Genomic DNA, 23,590 nt, shown 5'->3' with positions numbered 1-23,590 from the left:
TATTTCGTCGCAATATACATGTTCAGTGTTGCCAGTTGCGCAATTAAAAAAATCATTTTATTTATTTTGCATGGGCGTTCTGTTCTAGATTAACACCGTTTTGCAAAAGAGGTCAAAGGATCATTTAACTCCATTTAAAATTTTAACGCAACAAATGAAAAGCGATTAACAAACAAGAAAAATGGAATCGAAATTAGACATATTGTCTCAGCCATTTCTAAACAAATAGTTTTACCAGCTTGCATAATGACATACATTTTAAAAATGCAACTAAACTTCGAAATCAGACGATGAAATTCAGTGACACGTCCACAAATAAAGAATAGACAGGCAAAGAGGGGGGTGGGTATATTTTCATATTTGGTATATACCTAAATGTCATACAAAAATACGTATACGTATGTATGGTTTAAAAGAGCATATTTTTATCTGTAGTCCGGTCGCGCCATCTCCCGGTTCTCATTCACAGAGCAGAATGGTTAATTTGACAAAATCCTGTTTCCCTGATGGCTGCTTCGGGAAGGAGTGTTGGAAAGGTTGCCGCTTCTTGCCCAAACAGGGGGGCAGCGGTCGGCCTGATTGGCTGTTCGAGCGCAACTTTCTTCGTAGGTAAAGGCGGCAACAGCGGGTGACTGCCATAAAGGTGGTCCAAGGGGCCGGTTGTTATCCTGGCCGAGGTATAGTTTTAATAATTCACCTCTGATTTTGTCTTAAATATACAAATATCTACTTTGTACTTGTTTTAAAGATTTTTTTTAAAAAAATGGGTGTTAATCAAATTTAACTTGCTTCATACGTGTTACTATACATTTCTACCTTTTATATATAAAATTTCTAGATCTAGTTGGTAACCTCAGTACTTGCAGTTTAAATTAGCATAATCTCAGTAAAAGCAGATCACCGCTGACGCGAGAGTTACTTTTTGTCGTAAATTAGGAGTTCACCCACTGATCTTGTCATAAATTAGAGTTCGCCCACTGATCTTGTCATAAATCAGGAGCTCACCTACTGATCTTGCCATAAATTAGAGTTCGTCCACTGATCTTGTCATAAATCAGGAGCTCACCTACTGATCTTGCCATAAATTAGAGTTCGCCCACTGATCTTGTCATAAATCAGGAGCTCACCTACTGATCTTGCCATAAATTAGGAGTTCACCCACTGATCTTGCCATAAATCAGGAGCTCACCTACTGATCTTGCCATAAATTAGAGTTCGGCCACTGATCTTGTCATAAATCAGGAGTTCACCAACTGATTTAGTCATAAATTAGGAGTCCACAAACAGATCTTTTCTTAGCTGATGACGACAAACATCAACTTTGTATTCTCAGCAGTGATTATGCCTCCGACACTTTTTAACTAAAAATTAAGTCGGATATAATGTCAAAAGCTTGGAGAATGATGTGAAGTTGTAAAAAAGTCTACATGATGCCCATGTTGGGGATGCATGGATAAATCACTGTAAAAACCCGATATCTTTCACTTCGAGAATAGAATCTAGGTATTCCGTGTGGCACTCAGAACTATTGGACTCCTCCTAAGTTAATTTGATCATGTTTCATCTTCGTCGCCGCGATTAGCTCAAAAAACGACGCAAAACAAATAAAATACAGGTACGAACTAGGGATGGCCGCAAAATCCGGATAACGGATATTCGGATAATTATCCGATATCCGCTTCGAATGCAACGGATGGTACAGATTTGACGAAGGATTTATAGAAAATTCGTACAGTAAAATACGAACATGTGGAATAAAAGAGTATGTGAATAGCCCGTAAAACAGATAAACGATAAAACTGTCCGGATAATGCACACGTTCAGATATCCGGATATAGCAGTGGCGTACACTGAGACCAAGATCTGGGCTATCTCACAATGTCACGTGGTCCCAGGCTATGAATAGAAATAAATTTACCAACTCCTAAGAAATCAGGTTACCAACTCATAAGAAATCAAGTTGCCAATTCGTAAGAAATCAGGTTGCCAACTCATAAGAAATCAGGTTGCCAACTCATAAGAAATCAGGTTGCCAACTCATAAGAAATCAAGTTGCTAATTCATAAGAAATCAGGTTGCCAACTCATAAGAAATCAAGTTGCCAATTCATAAGAAATCAGGTTGCCAACTCATGAAATCAAGTTGCCAATTCGTAAGAAATCAGGTTGCCAACTCATAAGAAATCAGGTTGCGAACTCACAAGAAATCAAGTTACTAATTCATAAGAAATCAGGTTGCCAACTCATAAGAAATCAAGTTGCCAATTCGTAAGAAATCAGGTTGCCAACTCATAAGAAATCAGGTTGCCAACTCATAAGAAATCAAGTTGCCAATTCATAAGAAATCAGGTTGCCAACTCATAAGCAATCAAGTTGCCAATTCATAAGAAATCAGGTTGCCAACTCATAGGAAATCAGGTTGCCAACTCATAAGAAATCAAGCTGCCAATTCATAAGAAATCAGGTTGCCAACTCATAGGAAATCAGGTTGCCAACTCATAAGAAATCAAGTTGCCAATTCATAAGAAATCAGGTTGCCAACTCATAAGCAATCAAGTTGCCAATTCATAAGAAATCAGGTTGCCAACTCATAGGAAATCAGGTTGCCAACTCATAAGAAATCAAGTTGCCAATTCGTAAGAAATCAGGTTGCCAACTCATAAGAAATCAAGTTGCCAATTCGTAAGAAATCAGGTTGCCAACTCATAGGAAATCAGGTTGCCAACTCATAAGAAATCAAGTAGCCAATTCGTAAGAAATCAGGTTGCCAACTCATAGGAAATCAGGTTGCCAACTCATAAGAAATCAAGTTGCCAATTCATAAGAAATCAGGTTGCCAACTCATAAGCAATCAAGTTGCCAATTCGTAAGAAATCAGGTTGCCAACTCATAGGAAATCAGGTTGCCAACTCATAAGAAATCAAGTTGCCAATTCATAAGAAATCAGGTTGCCAACTCATAAGAAATCAAGTTGCCAATTCGTAAGAAATCAGGTTGCCAACTCATAGGAAATCAGGTTGCCAACTCATAAGAAATCAGGTTGCCAACTCACAAGAAATCAAGTTGCCAATTCATAAGAAATCAGGTTGCCAACTCATGAAATCAAGTTGCCAATTCGTAAGAAATCAGGTTGCCAACTCATAAGAAATCAGGTTGCGAACTCACAAGAAATCAAGTTACTAATTCATAAGAAATCAGGTTGCCAACTCATAAGAAATCAAGTTGCCAATTCGTAAGAAATCAGGTTGCCAACTCATAAGAAATCAGGTTGCCAACTCATAAGAAATCAAGTTGCCAATTCATAAGAAATCAGGTTGCCAACTCATAAGCAATCAAGTTGCCAATTCATAAGAAATCAGGTTGCCAACTCATAGGAAATCAGGTTGCCAACTCATAAGAAATCAAGCTGCCAATTCATAAGAAATCAGGTTGCCAACTCATAGGAAATCAGGTTACCAACTCATAAGAAATCAAGTTGCCAATTCATAAGAAATCAGGTTGCCAACTCATAAGCAATCAAGTTGCCAATTCATAAGAAATCAGGTTGCCAACTCATAGGAAATCAGGTTGCCAACTCATAAGAAATCAAGTTGCCAATTCGTAAGAAATCAGGTTGCCAACTCATAAGAAATCAAGTTGCCAATTCGTAAGAAATCAGGTTGCCAACTCATAGGAAATCAGGTTGCCAACTCATAAGAAATCAAGTAGCCAATTCGTAAGAAATCAGGTTGCCAACTCATAGGAAATCAGGTTGCCAACTCATAAGAAATCAAGTTGCCAATTCATAAGAAATCAGGTTGCCAACTCATAAGCAATCAAGTTGCCAATTCGTAAGAAATCAGGTTGCCAACTCATAGGAAATCAGGTTGCCAACTCATAAGAAATCAAGTTGCCAATTCATAAGAAATCAGGTTGCCAACTCATAAGAAATCAAGTTGCCAATTCGTAAGAAATCAGGTTGCCAACTCATAGGAAATCAGGTTGCCAACTCATAAGAAATCAGGTTGCCAACTCACAAGAAATCAAGTTGCCAATTCATAAGAAATCAGGTTGCCAACTCCAGAATCAGCATCATCATCTCACTGATATGAATAATGTTATTTACATTTTCTGATTGATTTTTCTCCTGTATTTTATTCTCTAGACTTCAGGCTTCGCAGATAGCCTAGAAAATCTAGAATATACGCTCCTGGGGTATAGGATATCTTGATAATTCGAATTTATAAAATATGGATAATCCGAAGAAATAGGATATCCAGATAATTCCGATATCAGAATATCCGATATCCTGATAAAATTTTATCCCGATTTGGCCATCCCTAGTACAAACTGGCATAGTAAGTCATTTTTGCCATTTGCAAATAAATACTATGCACCTGGCAACCATGCGAGCAGGCTATAGTTGGTTCGCATACTTCGGCGATGTTCGGCTCAATTCGTGTGATATTGCACAGTGGTTGGGTGGAGAAGCTAGGAGCAGCAAGGCCGTGGGTGGGAGACTTCTGCTAAAATTTCAGCGTTTTTGTGGCCCAGCAAATGTCAAGAGCAACGACCAAACAAGACACGAGTGTGTGAAAAGCAGAAAGGAACGATCATGAGTCTTCAAGACTGTACCGAAAGGATCCGTTGTTAGTGTTTCGTCTAAAGCGTGCAAGTGTCATTTTTTTTCATCGGGGCATCGTAAGGAACGGGCTGAAGTTTCGGTAAGTGGTTCCAGAGCATGCGTGCGACTGCAATGATTATAATCTGAAGGTGTATGAGAGAATTTGCGTTACTTCAACATGGATGAAAAGTTAATAATATCTTCTACGGCAATTTAAGGGAACAATTCTTGAGTTTCCTATTATTGTTAGAGTTCGCTTATAGGCAGGGGCGGCCCCAGGGGGGGGGGGGGTGCGAAGTGATGCTTGCGTACCCCTTAGTTTTGTTCCGCACCCCATCTTCAAAAACTATATTCAACCGAAAACAATCACTCTTACAGTGTCATATTGTCATGTCGTCTATTGAGTGCCGAATGTTAGGTACTGAAGTGAGACCGCTGTTATTGTATACAACAGGCAAGCATTCATCCTATTCTGAAAGAGAAGGCGAATTTAATTCCCTCTACTGGCGCGCAGTCTATGTAAAGATCAGCGGCCGTTTTCTTTATTTCCTCAGCATTGTTGTTGAGAATTGTTTCTTAAGGTGGTTTATGATAATTACCTAGACCTCGATGTGAGTTGTTTATGATTTTTTCATTGTTGAAAAACAGTTTTAATTTCCGTCTACTAGTTCCTTTTTTCTCCAAAACGTACTGGGACAAAAATTTCAGTTGCTTTCAAGATTTCATCAGGTCGTGCTGGAAAAATCATTTAACGCCGTCACGGGAAGTTTTCTTGTTAATACATCCTATTTGTTCTACATAACGTGTCTAGTAAATGTATTATTTCATACTTTTTCAACGACTGTTGCGAAGAGGCCCGAAGTTCGCGAATAAATGTTACAGTTCGTTGTTGGGTATAGAATAATGCGTCAGAAGTAATACCTATTAACGAATACGAAGTTGTGCTTTTCGCGTTTTGTCCTTACATCGCAACATCTGGGGCAGACGGAAGGTAGTATGTAGGTACGTTGCATGGGTGTTTCATTTTCCTTTTTTTTTTAATATCGCACGCCCTAAATTTCATTCCACACCCGCTCAACACCCCTAGATAATTAATACTGGCGCCGCCGCTGCTTATAGGCCTATATACTGCATTGTTATGTATTTGTTGAGTTGCCATGATCCGATCGTAGGACCCATACCAAGATCTAATTCACAAAGTGGGTGTTCTCTGAATTTCTCCCAGAACGTTGTTGCATGAAGTGGCTCTGTAATCAATGTGCACCTGGGAGCAACCCTGATGCTGGTGACATCACTTCTACTATTGCCGAGGTCGAGAATACGTGCAGTCCGGCCTCCACCACCTCCCTATGCAGTGACGGCGATTGGGGGGGGGGGACACCAGAGCCTCCGAAATTTGTCGAGACGAAACCGAAAACGAAACACACCTCTGTGAAATCGAGACGAGAACGAGACTCTCGATGTCGTTTGAGACACGACTTCTTCGAAGTAATCTTTTTGCTTTGGGGGGGGTGGGGGATGCCCACTCAGTGGCGTATTTGTGATTTCATTTCGCAAGGTGGTTTTTTGGGGGGCTTGCAAATTTGTATATGTTACCCAGACCTGTACCAAGATTTTTTTTAAGAAGGGGCCAGGACAATTTACTTTCTGTTGGTAGAAACGTTTCAGTTTGGGTTTTTGTTTTGGGTCCACTTTATGCACAGTAAGGCTAATCGGGACTGTACCTACAGTTTAAAGTGGGATCCGAACGACTACGTGCCTCCACCGGGTCTTGGTAGACAAGGCTTAGCATTAAGAGGACATAGTGCAGTGGAAAAAAGTGGTAGGGTAACTGCTCCCTCATGTCCCTCCTACTGCTGGTAGCCTTGCATCAATTGTTATTATATAAAACTAAAAGTACCCCATATCGCAGACTGCAGACTTCTGGAGCCTGCCTCGCTACACAACAAACACATTCATTTATGGAAGGACAAAATTGGAATTTTTACAAGTTTGAAACATTGTCGATATTATTTTCGTAGCTTTTTGTAGGTTCACATTTAAATATTCTATGGTTCAAAGAGGGGGACATGGCCCCAGTTACATGTAACTTAGAAACACTATATTTGCATTTTAAGAAAACCCAAAATCATACACCAAGTTCAAAACCTACTTACAAGTTTCTTGTGAACACTTTAATATGTGTATGTAAAATATCAACACTATGGCTGATGCCATGAAAATCTAAGTGGACAATAGTCTGAAAATAGTCTCGGCTCGTTGAGGTTGTTCAGTTGCAGAATGCTGTCCTTCTTAATCCACAAGGCAGGGAAATCTTTGATGACTGGACCATTAATGGACATGAATGATTCTTGAATTGTGTTTGTTAGGTACTTAAGAAATGGTATAATATATGATCTGAATCTAATTTTTTTTAGGGAGATAAAACATACTTTTTTCTGGGGAAAACATTTTTATGGGGGAAAATCCCCGGCATCCCCCCCCCCCCACGTTAATTCGCATACTGGAATATTTCATATATTTTACTTATGGTAATTATAAAGCCAATCCATTAGTGACAATTGCTGTGTGGTTGCATATATTCAGGATAAAATATGAACGTCAGTATTGAAAAGATCTGTCTAACAGAGAAACCAAAAAAAGGTGTTTCCTTGAGGACGCACCTATATATACTGGGAACGTTTATGCGGTGATAGACATATATGCTTTGTATTTAGAGACACCAGACAAGACTAAGACTTGCCTTATGAGAATGAGGCAGACATTTGAACTCGAGACCTAACCGAGAGTCGACAAAGTTTCCTTCCGATGCCATTCCTAGCTATTCCGCTGAATCATCCAATTCGCAGCTATTTTCAATTTATCCTGTCCCACCCGCCTGCTCTTATCAGTCAGCAAAGATAAGGTCCATTGCGTCTCTCCAACAATGGATTGGGTGTTCATGTAGTGAGTTATCTAAATGACGTCATTGCTGATGGCACCGATGCAAGTAATTGGAAAATGCATGGCCGATGGGGATCGTGGTAGTCACGGATGTAGAATAAACGAAAATGAGGGAAACCCGTATCTCTGTAATTTTGTTCTGCCTGTTCATTGTATACCGCTTACCGCTATATTCATTGAAGAGTTAGGAAGGCGATCTCTTATATACAGATGTGAAAGAGAGGGATGATATACACTTGTCTGTAACTTGTTTTTCACTTCATTAATAAAGTTTGTAAACATTTGTTTTAAGTCTACTTTGCACTCACAAGGAGACTTGGGAAATTGAGTTTGAGACAGGACTTCGTGTAGTGGTAGGGTACCCTATAGTTACTGATATGCCAAGGTACTAGCGCGAACTAGACAGCCATTTCCGAGAAAATGCGCTGTAAAGTCTCGAAGTACTATTACATACGCGCCTCATTAGGCAAAGCTATTATTATCCGACTGCCAAGTGGCAAGGTGGTCAAGTGGTAGCATGTCAGTTTCACGTGCCGAAGGTTATGGGTTCGATTGCCCCTACTTTTTTATTATTAACTCGACCAAATATTTATTGCGAAAAAATCATTTGTATTAGCTGTGCGAAGTATTTTATTTTCTATTCTTTTACGATAATTACCACTCTGGATCGTGTACAAAAATGTAAATAAAAGCATTGCTTGTGAATAGTATTCTTGTGTTTTGTTTTTAAACATTTTCTCAAAATAAGAAAGAAAAAAACGTATACTTTTCGCTATACATAATATTTTGTCAAAAATAACCTGTGGATAATTTCCCAAACCGTGCCTTCTCCTTGTCGCACAGACTGATCAGGACTACACCTACAGTTTAAAATGGGATCTGACTGAACCATCGATCAGCGTGCCTCCAGCGGGTATCAAAGAACAAAAAATAAAACATTGATTTGTACACTATGACATTTATGACACTTAAAGAGCTAATTAGGAATACATTACCAAACAACATTTACTGAAGAAACTTGCATAAATCATATAGTACTCTATTCTTTGGTTGTGTTAATTTTAATATGAACTCTCGAAATATGTACGTACAGTGCAATTCAGTTTGACAAATATTAATAGTTAAATGCGAACAAAGTCTAATCTGGATTGGCTCTACTGTTTAAAGTTGCATCCGAACCGCTGAGAATACGAATTGAATCCACGATGGTTGTATACAGGTGAATCCACCAGTCAGTGGACAATTGGTTGATGAGATGCCACCTTGAAACGTTAGAAAGGAAATTAAGCACTACATGTAATCTTCGGTACAGAGGATCTTAATAACAAGAGTAAGTGTTATATCGATAATGAAAGGTCTAAATATATGCAATGTTTAGCATACCTTGAAAGGAAGACGTCGGAGTTGTATTCGAACATTCCGTTTAGCGGCGCTAGTGATTTGGTATCTGTGATTTCATCTGCTAACATGTGTATAAATAATGTCCCTCTGATTTATCTTTGTTCAACTGAAACACGTATTTTCTTAATTCAAATTATATGACGCTCAAAATGTAGGACATTTATGATCTTTTCAAATTCCTTCCCCCGGCATCCATGTGGGAGTTGTTAGCACAGCGCGCTACGATGCCAGGGGTCTCAGGTTCGAATCCAGAGGCGCAACCACGAATTTTTGTCTGGGGGGCAAATACCAGGATAAACGTACCAATAATAATAATAATATTTTGATAATAATATTTTTATAATAATAATAGAATGTTAATAACATTATTTTTTGTTATTATTGATTTGCTTTATTTTACTTCGCTTATTGAGCCACTTTTGGCTAGTTTGCAAAGATGGGAATGAGTAATCAGATGAAATTGATGAATGCACACTCACAAACATGCATGCCCAAGCCGGAATTCGAACCCGGGGCCAACATTATTATTATTAGTAGTAGTAGTAGTAGTAGTACCTATCAAAGACGTTATTACCCTCGTAAATTATGCAAAAGGAGGTAGAAGTTGGTGCTAAAGCATTTGTGTTCGAACAAACGATTTGAATTATATTTTCAACACGTTCAATTTCACATTAGTAATGGAAAATAAGCACACAAACTATTTTTGAAAGACAAAAAATGCTTGATAAATGAATTCCAAATATAATTCTTTTTTAAATTAACATGTATAACTTTCACATATATGTAACGTGGAGCGTATTGAAAATTTATTTAATACATATTATATACAACATATATTATTTAAATACATTACACAACCAATTCATCCATCTCACAATAAACCAACAGCAAAAATTACAAAAATTGTCTCTAAAATGTGCACGCTCCCTTTCCTCAAAACAATTGTTCATGCATTTAAAACAAAATCATTTTAGACAAGTCTTATTTGTCTGTCTGGTAATTTACAATGCATTACAGAGAACAATTGTGAGCGAAGCGAGCAAGAAAATTTGTGAATCAAAATTTTTTGCAGGTTGAAATCAATATTGATTTAATAGGGTGCAAATAATTTCACGGGACGCCAATGCATTCTCTCTTTTACAACTTTTGTGCCTCCTTGATGGGGTAGTGGTAACATTGTATCCTTGTGATCAAGGGGTCCCGGGTTCGATATCCAGTGGGGGCACATGGCACAGTGGTCGGATCCCACTTTAAACTGTAGGTCCAGTTCCGATTAGCCTTTCTGTGCGTAAATTGGACTTAAAACCACAAACCAATCAATCAATTTCGCAACTTTTCATTTAGATCGTTCGGCGCCCAGGGCAGACTGCCGCCGTCCCCTAACTACAGTCCTAAACTTGATAAGACTAAGAAAAGCAGGCACTGCGATCGAAGCGAGCAAGAAAATTTTACGAAAAGTATTTTCATTTGCATAAAATTTGAAGTTGTGGGCGGTAATTGCCCCCTGCAGGCACACTTGGCCGTCAATGTTTGCCCCCCCTGAACTCATTTCCATCCAAGGTTGGGCCTGCCCCCCCTGTGGTTGCTCCACTGTTCGAATCCCGGCCCTGGACATGGGTTTTCTTTGTGAATGTCCTTCATCAGCTTCATTATATTATCACTCATTCTCATTTTCGCGATTAATCAAAAGTGAGAGGAATGCGAAGTAAAATTAACCAAATCAATCAAATTTCTCTCGAACACCATACATATAGGACATGTCTAGAAACCCTAGCTCTGAGCCTCTGACCAAGAACAAACTAGACCCCAGCTTGATAGCTAGTATATGTAAACTTCGAATATGAGATGTCAACTACAGCCATCCACCAAATCTTTCCTAACAAGCCAATCATGTTTAATCTCATAATTCATCAAGTAAACAAACATATTCTCTTTAACCACGCTATTTGCAATGCATTAGCCACAACAAATTTCTAATTCGATGCAGAAACTAATCATCGATTTAATTTCATGTCCATTACTGCATATTTGTATCGACTAAGTATGATGATTCGTTTAATCGACCGACCTGCCACCTCACGGAGGGTTCTAAATGGGGACTTTCACGGCTAGCTACAGCCACGAGTTCAGTTCTGACTCAGTGTTAGAAGAAGACAGAAACAACAAATTCCAGTTTAATGCGAGGCGTTACATTGCTGATTATGTCAGCAGCAGCTTACAAAAATTCGAGACAAGTCATGTTCAAAACGTAGATTTTGGAATATTCATTGTGACGGTATAAATCTGAGCATTACCATTCGAGATGATGGATGAGGTCAATGCGATTACTGAAGCAGTGTTCTCAACCGTGAAGGGCAGCTCGAAAGCAACATAAGTGTGTATATTTATCTCAATTTTCTAATAATGTCGGTCTATCAAAAGCTATTTATCTTAACAGCGGCTGCGTGCAGAGCTATCCGTTTGAAAGAATACACACGGCCTCCCGTGGGAGTCACCGAGAGACAATCTAGGCTCGCTTCCAACCAACCAAGCTTCCTGAATCGACGTCACAGGCAATGTGCCGTCTGCGCTCGATGGTTTTAGAATCCGGGTAGGAGCAACAAGGGGAAATTTATGCTGAAAGGGGAATCAAGAGGATCCACTCACGTACCAAGCAGCTTCTTTTTTTTTCAAAGCGATTTACTGCTGGATGTTTCCTCGTCGTGAATATAAAAGCGAGCTCTCTTTTAGTTACGCCGCTGTGGCTTGGGGCAGAGCGTTCTGACGCTGGAACTCAAAAGATCACGACAGGTGGCTTTGTTTAATGCTCAAGTTTGTCGAAACTTTACGCAGTAACAACACAGAAAAATAAATGGAAGAGGGCGGACAGAGTGGAAGCTGGGAACACACAAATACAACATGCAAAAAATTATTCAATGATGTTTATATTCAGGATTTTTCTCGGGGGGGTTGGGGGTAAGACTTCATATCTTGTTTTTCGGGCATTGTTGTTATTTTTATTATTACTATTATTGTAAAGTAAAAAAGTTCCTCGTGCATATAGCACCGTGCCATGAAGACACATATAGAGGAGTGTGGGGATAGGGGCCCACACATTCTCGATGACGGCCATTTTGGAGGTGATGTGATCAGCACTACGTTCCGGCCGCCTACAAAGTGATACGTAGAGCCATCTATGGAGAAATTCCAGTACTTCTTTAGCTTGTTCGCGTATAGTAAAATATTTTCATTCCACGCATACACTGATCATGGAATGACTACAGAAAATACACTTAAATGTGTTTCGCTTTGAATAATTTTGAGTACATACATTCAAGGAAGAGAGTTCTTTAATTAATCTCCCGCTGGGACTTTAATGAACACGTCACTGCTTCTTAAACGGTGGAATCGTTCCTCTTCTGTTTCGTCCTTCGAAGCGACGGGGCGTTTCGTCTTATTCTATTGTATTGCCTTAATTAATAAACCCTGGAATGATTTTCTACATAATGAGCGATCGTGTTTGCTTTTGTTCGCAGATAAAGTTCCTCGAAAGGGAACCTTTAAGGTGTTTAATTACCTGCTAATTAGATATCAAGCTGGTTCTCTTGGGCCGGAAATCCAAAGTTAAGGCTTGGCTGGGAGTTTTCTAGTCAATGATAATGAGGGTGTGCCTCGAGAAAGTCACTATCACGTTTTCGCCTCATCACTGTTTGAGACCGTTGCTTCTAAAGACACGCCACGGTGTGCTACTTTCCTGCGGCCAATTAAAAGTGGCCTATAATTGGTAATTAGGATGTATAAAATTGAAAACTTAATTTGCGATTATTCATCTAAAGCTGTACTCGATGTTAGGGGCGGGGGTCGCTGGGATGAAGGAAATTTGAGTGAAACATCTCCCCAGTAGATTAATTTGCATAAGCATCCCCCTTACAGTGGCGTCGCTAGGCCCTTTTGTAGGGGGCTTCAGCCCCACCAATCCCTCGATAAGCCCCCCCCCCCAATTTTTAGCTATTATTACATACAGTATTTCGAGAGAACATATTTGAACAATTGTTAATGCAGGAACATACCTCTAGATACATATTCTTGGAAAGACTCGTTTCGTTGTGACATAGTTTTTTTTTTAAACCACGATCTCACATCTGACAAGTCATGTCTTTAGCTGGCAACAGTGCAAACGATCGCCGTCATTTGTTCTATTTTCACAACGGTTGCTACGCGAGGAAACGGGTTAGTGGTGCGTTTTGTGTTAGAAGGAGTTTGTGATATTGTGTGTTTGTTATCAAAGCTTTTTGTGACATTTACTGTTGTTCGTACAACAATGAACAAATTTATTATTCGAAGTAAGCGCCTGAAATCGGAAATCGGAAAAGGAAGAGTGTCATGAATTGTGTGTGGATTGTGTTATTGATAATTTTGCAAGAAATTCGAACCGCAGAGTACAGCTGATACATAAAGACATAGTTCATCAGCATTAGAAAAACAGGACAAGAATATCGATCGGTTTTCGTAAAAATTAATGCAGTAAGTCTATGTTAGTTTTAATTCCTTATGCTTGTTATATATTATTGTCTTATTAATCACTCTGCTATTTTCAAACATTAAAAATATTTACAATAGTAGTAAGTCACGTATCTTGTTGCAGCCCCCCCCCCAAAGCAAATGGCCTAGCGACGCCACTGCCCCCTTACCTGCTTCATTGCCTCCGTGTTGAACAGTACAGTAGCATGCATAAGTAGTCCTCGGCAAATTGTCCATGACTAATTTCATTCGTTTTTCTCATGCATCCTATTTGCTATTCTAAGGATTGTAATTTTTGTACGTACTATGGTACAGAAGCTATGAGAAGCTTCTTTCGCATTTTGTTTTAATTGTTGAAGTTATAATTGCGTAAGACAAGAGGAATAAACATGGTGATGGACCGTTTGCTTGGTAATACTTATGCATCCCACTGTACCTAGGAATTTTGACTTCGAACACTAATCTGAAGTATTTTACACATTTTTACCCTGATATGGGTTCGAACCAGGCAGAGTGGACTTGAGGGCTTATTGAAAGGAGGGTCCAGACCTCCAGGAAGACTTACCAAGCCCACAACTAAATAAGCAAGATACTTGTTTACTATCTTATAATATGAATTGATTTGTTTCGGCAGAACTTAAGTAAAGGTAAGAAATAGATTCTGATTATAATAAACAGTGTGACAAACATTTAATTCATATCTTACTTTAAAATCCGAAATTATGCGATGACGAAAGCAATGTTATATTTGTTCTATTTTACTTTGCTTTTCTGTCACTCTTGGCTAATCGCAAAAATGAGGACGTCACAACATAAGCTCCACAGAGGATTATACTGACCAGGCGCCAGAGCCTCGTTGCAGTTACCGTGGTGTCCTACATGGAAGTGACGTTATCTTTTGGCTGTCTTCAGAAAAGATCATCCTTTATACCCACACGAAAGCCACGTTAAATATCAAAATTACCGTATTTGCCAACGTCCCTTTTTTTGGACACATTTCTTAGGAAAAAGGTTATATCACTTAATATTATAATTAACGTATAGTATTTCAAATACAAAGTATTTGATAAGTTACCTAATCTAAGTAGGAAAGAATACATATTAATCTTCTTTGCCACGCACCGCAAATAAATTGTTTAGCTAAGAACAGAGAAAATTTCCAGAAATGGAGGTAATCAAAAACTGAGTATCGGCGTATAAGACTCACCCTGTTTTTCAGACCTGTTTTTAAAGGAAAAAGTGCGTCTTATACGCCGGCAAATACGGTATTTGATTTACTTACATTTACATTCCCTGCCCCCTTAGTTCCAACACTTGTATGTAATAAAAGTAAGATGATGTTCTTTCAGCACTCATTAAGAGAAACTATTGGGATAGAAGAAAACACTTACAAATGTTTGGTTTGCATAGACCGAAGGAATGTACAGATAGACCTAGGCCTACTAAATAAGTGGACGTATGTCTCAGTATAAACCAGAAACTCGACTTTTATTATAGAGTGCAGCACAGGAAAGAAATCTTGGTGAGAACGTTAAGTCTCATAAAAGTTAGATGAAACTCAAGGTGAGGGAATTGTAAACATAAAGTTCTACACGCAAAAGGCAAGACAAGGAAGTTTGTCGAAGCAAAACGTAAAATGATAAAAACTTCCCGCCAGGCGCCGCCGGTAGATGCTTCTATATATCATACGGAGTGACGTAATCAAGTTGTTTCGCATCGTTTTCCTCGCGTCGTTGGAATGTTATCTGGTTAGAATCAAGCCTCTTTGTAAAGTGCAGCTTACTTGCTGTGGAATGTAGGGTACTGTTGGGAAAGAAATTTAACGACATTTTTTTTCACACGGTGTTTGCTGAAAATTTGTTAATTGACAGTTCAAGAGCTGCCAGGTAGCAAGCGTAGACTCACCCCCTTTTACAACAATATTCTGTCCCAGGTACCTCTGGAGCAAGGCCTCGCATAGCTGTAGAGAAGGACGAGCGGGGGGGGGGGGTAGAGAGCGAAGAAGTACACACTGCTGCAAAGGCTGGTAACTAGTCGCTTTCCCCTCCACGCAATCCCATTCCCTCCCACGTGTCCATTGGTGGAGCCGTCTCGCGCCACCACTTGCGCAGAGACTTGCTATCGTTACCTTGCTCCAGAGATAACTGAGACAGAGTAGATATGACAGTTTGTTTCCTTATACAGCCAGCCATATTTCTGAAGGATTCAAATTAACCAATATTATTTGATTACATTTAAGTCGTATGTAATATTCTACAGTGAATTTGATTTTTAATTCTTGTTAGTGAGGGTGGAGAGGTTTTTTTATTCAAAATGACAAAAAGTGAAAAGCACTGTATCAATATTATACAAATATCACACCATTACTAAATTTGTTGCCCCTTGAGAGTCAATTTCATTTATGCAGCATTGTTGCAGAGGCGCCAATTTCATATTAATATTGGGAGGGTGGGGGAACACTATTCTTGTGAGGATATTTTGGGGAGCAGAAAATGCCTTGGGGGCCTATGAAAGGATGCTTATAAAGGATTTCCCTAAACAGTTTGTTATAATTTTGTTTTAGTATCGGTATATAATTTATTTGTGGGACGATTTTGTAGACATAGGTTTTCTATGTTATGTTGTTTACTCCAACACTAACCGCCCCCACAAAATATATATTAAAACATCAAACTATGAGCATAATGTATGAACTAGAGAAGTTCCTCCTGATCACTTGAGAGATGGTACTGAGAGTTTCGTTTAAAGGATGACTATAAACGGGCCGAAACGAGTCGAGACTAAAGCTAATATCATACAGAGCGCTACGCACACTATATACGCTATGCGAAGCAAGAATATCTGCCTTTACTGACAATGTGACGTACCCAAATTGAAATTCTAGGTCTATTCCCTATTAGCCATCTGAGCACAGTGGACTTCAAACAATCTCGGACTTTGTCGTTCTAGACTTTGGTAAATGAAACTGTAAATTACACGAAATCTACGTCTAAATTAAAATTTATTTAATATGTAACTTATTCAAACATACCATGGGTTATTCATCTTTAATATTTACAGATGTTACAACTTACAATTCATTATTGTATTAACGGAAGATTTATTGTTGCTTTACATGTCTCGGGGGAGGAGGGATCGCCACATCCGCCCCTTTAATATGCATATGATTATACGCTCGGGCAATATTTTGATAAGTATTTTATTACATTTTTACATCTATTATTTCGATAATCCAGTGGAGATCGAGACGTTTCGCCACATTCAAGGTACGTATATTGTCTCATTTTAGCACACATGGAATTTTTGGGCCGAGGACATTTCTGTGGGGAGGGGGGCTCAAGCCAAATTGCACGCTCTTTAAGCACGACACTGGCATTAAGTAAAGTCAATGCAAAGCAAGAAATTACATTCGAAGACCGTATCAAGTTACAACGCCGTTCTTTCTCTCAGACAGCGGCAGCATAGGAAAATTCCGCTTCGTTCTATTCGGCAATAAAACTGTGAAACCTATAGTTCGTAATCTAAGCACGAAATTTTATTATGGTGTTCGGAAGTACTTGGTCCGTGGTACACCAGATGTCATCAGTGTAGCACCTGTGCCTAATAGACTCACGAAATCCACAGAGTACGGATATATGTTCATATTCGTGCAGTACGACACGCTTGCGAACCTGTGGCGAATATCAAACGCGACGAGGCCTTGGACAGTTCGTTGACAGGCACGCATGGTTTGAGAGATGGAAGGGAGATGGTTGTATGAGGTTAAAAAAAGAGGGATGCTTTGTACCAGGGTTGCAAACAGATTGACAATTTCCCTACGTGTAGTGTTTTCTTTCATCATTTTTGATAGACGTAAGACGAAACACAATGCTTTAAATTTCGTAAGAGGGGAAAATGACCGTAAGGGGGAGTCACGTCTTGATTTTAGGAAGGCTGTTCCAAAGAAGAGTACAGTCCCTACCAACATTTCTTGGAATCACCACGATATGTTTTTTCTTTCTTTCAATAAGTTTTCTTCTGTGAAGCACAAATGGAAAAAAAATACTTTTACAAATCTGACAGGTAATTTATTTTGCAAATTTGCGATATCCAAATGTATAGTTAGTAGACACTAAGTAGTTCAGGCTAGGGAGCACTTGTTATGAGTTGAAAATGCTGTTACAGAAGCATTAAGTGGGTTGTTACGAATTAGTGAATTCCAATATTTTTTATTCAAGGTCCTGTATTTTATACAAAATGTCTTGAAGATGTGATTATATTTTATACTATCTGATTTTCATCAGAATATATTCGCACGGAGACACATTCAAGGGATATGGGGTAGGTCCTCACATATTCTCGATCTCGGCCATTTTGGAGGTGATATGATCAGCACCACACTCCAGCCACGTTGTCCCCATTGATATGAGACTGGGTATGCCTCAGAGCCGCTTTATGCGGGGCGTTAGAAAGTCAACATTTACTTTTACTGTTGAACGTCTTATCGACAATTATCTGTTATATACGACTGTGCTATTTAGATGGGCGTATGGATAGGTTCATTTTGTACGGCAATGTGGACGCCGTTTATGTGAATCCTCGGACATGAGCGAAGAAATATATTAATGTATGTATATATATATATATATATATATATATATATATATATATATATATATATATACATAAACAAGAGAAACATATGCGATATGTTCCTCAATGCCGATACTTTTTTTTAATGATATGCTTTGGCGATTCTATATCTTAAAACTTTATGCTGTGCAAATTAATTCTCATGGTTGGTGTCATGGTATTTCCTTTTATATATGTATTTTATCCAATTAAGATTTTCCTGGGATAATTCAATATATGTTAAATGCATATATAGGGAATTAATTACATAAAACAGTTAAACATTATAATATTCTTCTTCTTCGCAAAATGAAGGTCCACCATGTGACGTCATCTAATCGTGTGCGTTGAATATTCCGGACGGACTCGCATTATATACAGGGTGTCCCAAAAATGTATACACACTTTAAAAATCAAGCGTCCATTGCATTTTGAAGCACTGGCATTGGTAGAGATACATTCAAAGAAGAGCCCATGCAGATGATTCAGATGGGAGAATGAGGTTTTGTGAGTGGTACTTGGCAAAATGTGTCAAAGAGTTGGATCGGACGAAGGGGTTCAGAGGTGTTCTACCCTCCGCGTTCACCATACCTCACGCCGCTAGATCTTTTGAATGGAGATACATAAAGGATAAACGTTTACGGTACAAAATAGGCAAGAGTCGACGAATTGAAGGTAGCCATTGAACTAGAAGACGCCCAAATACCGAAATGATTCTTGACGTTTGCGATTCCATTGCTTCGCATTTCCAGCAGTGCCTGGACCAAAACGGTCATCAGTTTGAAAACAGGCGTTAAGAAGAAAAAGTTATTCATATCTGTAGATTATTTTAAAGTTTGAAAAATAACTGTATCTTAATAAACATTGAAGTTATATCATTCAAAGTGTATACATTTTATTGGGACACCCTACACAGTTCACCTCTCAAGATAGATGGTGTTTAGATTATGTGCAAATGTTCATTCCTCTCATATTTCCATCAACGAATTTTCTGTACGGCAAGGGACAATTAGAAAGATCAGTTTTGCCACCACCATAACGCGTTCGAATTATTTCCATCAGCGCCTTCAAGTGGTCTAGCGCATATTTACAAGGTCTTTGATCCGAATGCCGAAACGATTATTCAGCTAGATATTGTATGTTAATAACCTCTTCCTTGTGTCGTGTCTCGAATGAGTCTACGCATTTGTCAGTTTTTTCTCCTTCCTGCGATGCCTGGCAACACTTCCAGCAGTCTGCTCGTGATTAATGTGAACGCGGGGAGACCTCGACGTCAGATTCTTCATGAATGCCATCTAGATTTAAAATAACACAACCGCAAAATAAAACAACTGCTGTATCTGCTCCTTGTCGTCTACTAGCGTTCCTCTTTGGAAGTTAATAACTGGAAATTCATTTCTCACGCTGAAGCAATGATAATTTTCGTATTTTTCTCTCATTTTAATGTACGATTAATTCAAATGTTGAGAAATTAGAACATTAGTTCTTTAACGGGAAGTAAATTTATTGTGAATGTTGGAATTTTAAAAAGTGAAGAAAGGGCGAAGAATTGAGAACTTTATCTTGTCACTCTTCACATTTCCAGATTTCATTTAAAGTGATACGATTTGCCCAAAAGTCAGTTATTTGAAACAATGCTCATTCCTCTTTTTCTTAGTACGCTTACTTAACTACTGTTATCATACGCCCCCCCCCTTTTCTTTAAGGAAAGATGGGTCAAAAGATGAGGGTGTATAAACCCATCACCACACCAGAGCACGCCACTGATAGTAGCAACAAGTATCTTCAGGCACATTTGAAACAGTCAGCGTATATTTGAGTGGCAAGACTATTACATTTGCAATTGCAGAGATTTCCATTCAGAACTCCAAAATTTGCAACTCCGATATGCTCCAACCAAAGATACTAATCGGAATGTGTCAAATGGATATTTCATTGCTTACGTAGCCTATTCTTAATCCGATTGTTCGATCATGTTACTTTGTATTGCAACAAATTTGCACATTGCAGGTATATGCCACCAATTTTTGTTTGCATCTGCAAAGGTTCTGATGGGTTGATTTTTATACAGCGTTTTCTGCTTAGAGGGATCGAGAAATAATTGATAACTTGAAGTGTAAATAATGGTTTATTAACCCTACCTTGATCCTTGATGTAGAAACTCTCCGGGGTTAGGAAAATGCAACTCTATGTGTGCGCTTCGAGTTGCCCTGCAGACACCTAAACGCCCATATTCTTGCCTTCGCGTGGCGTGTCTGTTTCTCTACTGAATAGTGCCAGGCTTGTTCCCGCATTACAGATTGGCGCGCATTCATTATTGGGCTATAAACTCGGAGATGTTCTGTATCTTGTAAAATGAAAATCTTAACAATACATTTCCTGTTTTGAAAGGGTGAGCATATATTTCTCGATCCCTCTAAGCGGAAAACGCTGTAGTATGGGAACATCAGCACATAGGCTATTTTTACCTTTCACGCAATACGGGGATAAGCTCCTTCACTAAAACAAAACCGCAAGAAGAAAATAAAATAGGTCTGTTAACAACTTCCTTACTCGATATTTAAAACTATTTCATCCATTCATTACATAACAAGAACTGAAACTATAGTGTATCTGAGGGTAAAATCTCCTTACCTAGGTTACATAGGGATGGACGATATCGGAAATTTGATATCGCGATATATCGTCAAGCAAATATCGTCACAGACGATATGATACGATATTTTTGCGTATCTTGATATCGGCGACATATCGTCTCCACGAGATATATCGCCAAATATCGTTGATTGATTGATTGGGTTGGTGTTTTAAGTCACTTTATGCACAGTAAGGCTAATCGGGACTGGACCTACAGTTTAAAGTTGGTCTAGTTGATATCACCTGGACGATATTTTGTCCAACACTATAGTTACAAGCTGAGGCTTTAAAGGAGCACTCAACACACAGGACAAACACAGCCCCCACAGGATTAAACTGGCCGTGGGTCCAGGCGCAGGACCTCGTTGGCCTGCAAGAAGCAGTTCCCGGGATGTACTACGTTGAAGTGAGGCTCACTTTTTTGGTGCCTTAACAGAAGGTTGCCCCTTAGACCCCGAAAATAATCAACAGGCTAAATTACATTAATTTGATTCGAAAATAACACGAATATGGTATTTTTCGGTTTCCCAAATTGTAGCTTTATTGTTTTACAGGATTTAAATAAATACCTAGCCGACCATTGGCGAATTTATCGACGATGCACACAGCACAGTTTCGAAGATATCACATTAACAATGAATCTATTGTTGATATTATATTATAATCTTACTACTGGGTCATTCCATGTCAAATCATCCAGAATTTTGTGAAAATGTCACCCACCATCTCCGATTTTGATGAAATTCGGTATGCTTATAGAACTTTTGATGCTGATTACAAAAATGACAACTTTTTTAAAATTGGTCAAGGGGTTCAGAAGTTACGCGCTTTTTAAGATCTCCGTGTACGCCACATCCGGCTCCACTTTGAATGACACGCATTAGGTTATAAATTATAGTATCTTCCCTCGGGTTTGCCTTAGAAACTTCAAGTTTCTTTTCTTTTGTTCAGAATGGTATAAGCTTTCATTTAAATAACGTTTCAGATGAATGCATCAATAAACATGTATTTTTATATATAGTTTTATGTATTTTTTTAGAAAAATAAATGACTAACTTCAAGAGCGAATTTCATGCAATGCCCCCCCTTCAATTTCCCCCCAATTTTATACGTAGGTAGCTCAGAGTGTGTACTAATGCCTGATGAAAAAATTGCGATGGGCGGTTCAGAGACAGGGTGATAAAAAAATAATTTGCATAAAATGACATTAAAAGTAAATCTTATTAAAAATGCTTATGTATTTAGCACAACGCCTGAAGTACAATATGTTTCAAGTTACAATATTCAAAATTTATGTTCACTAAGCATAGGCGTAACCTGGCGGGGGCAAAGGGAAGCACTTGCCCCCTCCAAAATTTATGAGTTAAATATATTTTGTGATCCTCCTGGCACTTGAGGAACAAACGAATAAAGAGTAATAATTGTGATTTTTCAAATGTATTTATCAAATAATCCTGGACACTATTTTTATGCGATGGAAAACTTTGCGATTATCTCAACCCGAAGAAAGTTTCCAAGTGACCCATTAAGATAGTACCTAAAAATTGTACTCTATGCATTGCCAAAATTTCATGTACTATAAATTGTGCCGTTCACAATTTAGATGGATATTTTGACCATTTCTAACACACTAAAGTATTTGACTTATCACTAAATACATATGTCCATCCATTTGTGTTGTTAATGTCCCCTGGACACAGCATACTTTTTGGCCAGTAGTGGGAAGTTGATGGACAAAGTGGATGCAAGAATTTAATAGCTGCATCGCCATTTTCACGTGGATTTTTGAAGCAATCCTACAAACAAGTTTGAGTCACGCACACACATGCTACTACATAACTGTTCACTGTTGGAATTCGAAAGCCACTTCTTCACAAAAGTCAAACCATACAGTTGTACAAAACATATCACATCAGCACTCACTATTTTGGCTCTGACTGTTAAACAACTAGTGTTTCGAAGTAACTAGTTACAAAGTTACAAGTACAGTTACTTTTTATTTAGGAATTCTAACTGTAATTAGCTACTTTTAAAAGTAAGTACCTGTAACGTTAACAACGGTAACAGAGTTACTTTTTGCAGTAGGGAAATAGCTAAATTGGACAATTCTGTTCCAGACTATAAAAATAATATATGTACCTTCTCCGGATGCTACGTGAAAGGATTTACTTGGAATTGCTGGCAAGGAAGCTATACTTTGTTGCATGCTAAATTTAGAATATCCACGCTTTACTGTAATTAATTTCTAATCATATGTGAAAACTCCATTGTTTTGGTAGACTGCTGCGTTCGTTTGGAATGTTGTTGTCCAGCTAGAAAAAAAGTCATTGTCGAGTGAGTGGATCTTTGGATATTGTTGAACTTGGAATGGAGGAGAAAGAAATAGGTGCAAGTGGAATCAATGACACCATATTCAAAATACCGTGGTCGGCATACAAATGATTTTTAATTATAATCGTTCAAGCAAAGTTGACTGTGTTTTCCATCATTTATTAGCAGTAATAATGTAAATATATGAATACATATTATGTACTAGAAACATAAGTAAAACATGGAAGTCTTCTTGATCATTGATTTTGTGTAACGTTTACACAAATCAATGATCATTAACAGTACGTTACTGTTACAGTAACTGTAAAAGAAACTCAGTTACTTTCAAAGTACCAGTAACAATAACTGAGTAACTTTTTTAATGATTGACTGTAACTCAGTTACTTGTAAAAAGTAACTTACGGAACCTGTAAGTTCAAAATAGTGCATACTTCCTGGTACTGTTGTAGTACTTTGCAATCGCTGATGACACATTGTACTGTGGGTTGTTGTCATTTCACCCTAGATGATTACTAAGAAATTTATGCCTTGAATACTATTTCTACATAATTGCCGTACTTGTTGC

The 23,590-nt window shown here is 38.4% G+C and overlaps 1 protein-coding gene across 1 annotated transcript in view; it reads left to right on the top strand.

The window, feature by feature from the left end:
• Window positions 1-4,447: 4,447 nt before the first annotated feature.
• Window positions 4,448-23,590, top strand: part of LOC146000045 (uncharacterized) — a 36,311-nt gene continuing 17,168 nt past the window's right edge. Inside the window, exon 1 of the mRNA XM_083137368.1 lies at window positions 4,448-4,702. The gene's annotated coding sequence lies outside the window, so the exon portion shown is untranslated. The remainder of the gene's footprint in view (window positions 4,703-23,590) is intronic.

The sequence above is a fragment of the Lepisma saccharinum genome, chromosome 16 (genome assembly GCF_977018435.1).
Source record: "Lepisma saccharinum chromosome 16, izLepSacc3.1, whole genome shotgun sequence".
NCBI lineage: Eukaryota > Metazoa > Arthropoda > Insecta > Zygentoma > Lepismatidae > Lepisma > Lepisma saccharinum.
This window is presented reverse-complemented; position numbering and strand designations above follow the sequence as displayed.